The sequence below is a fragment of the Acyrthosiphon pisum genome, chromosome A1 (assembly GCF_005508785.2).
Source record: "Acyrthosiphon pisum isolate AL4f chromosome A1, pea_aphid_22Mar2018_4r6ur, whole genome shotgun sequence".
NCBI lineage: Eukaryota > Metazoa > Arthropoda > Insecta > Hemiptera > Aphididae > Acyrthosiphon > Acyrthosiphon pisum.
The window spans coordinates 157518863-157519112 of record NC_042494.1 but is presented as its reverse complement, the minus strand read 5'-3'; positions in this window follow the sequence as shown (position 1 = coordinate 157519112).

Below are 250 nucleotides of genomic sequence, written 5' to 3'. Positions count from 1 at the left end.
TCAAAACGTATAATAACCGACATAATAATGTTGTCAGCTGGTATAAAACCAGGAATTAATATTCTTACGGATTATTATCAGAGCATAATATAATTAAAAACACGTATGAATAGAACATGACTTGCTAACAATAATTGATTTGATGATGAAACATGAGTGCTGGAATATATTATTATCCAATGATTATATTATTAAATGGTCTATTAAATGCTGTTAATTATTTATTTATCTTTTTTTTATTGTTCTTCAT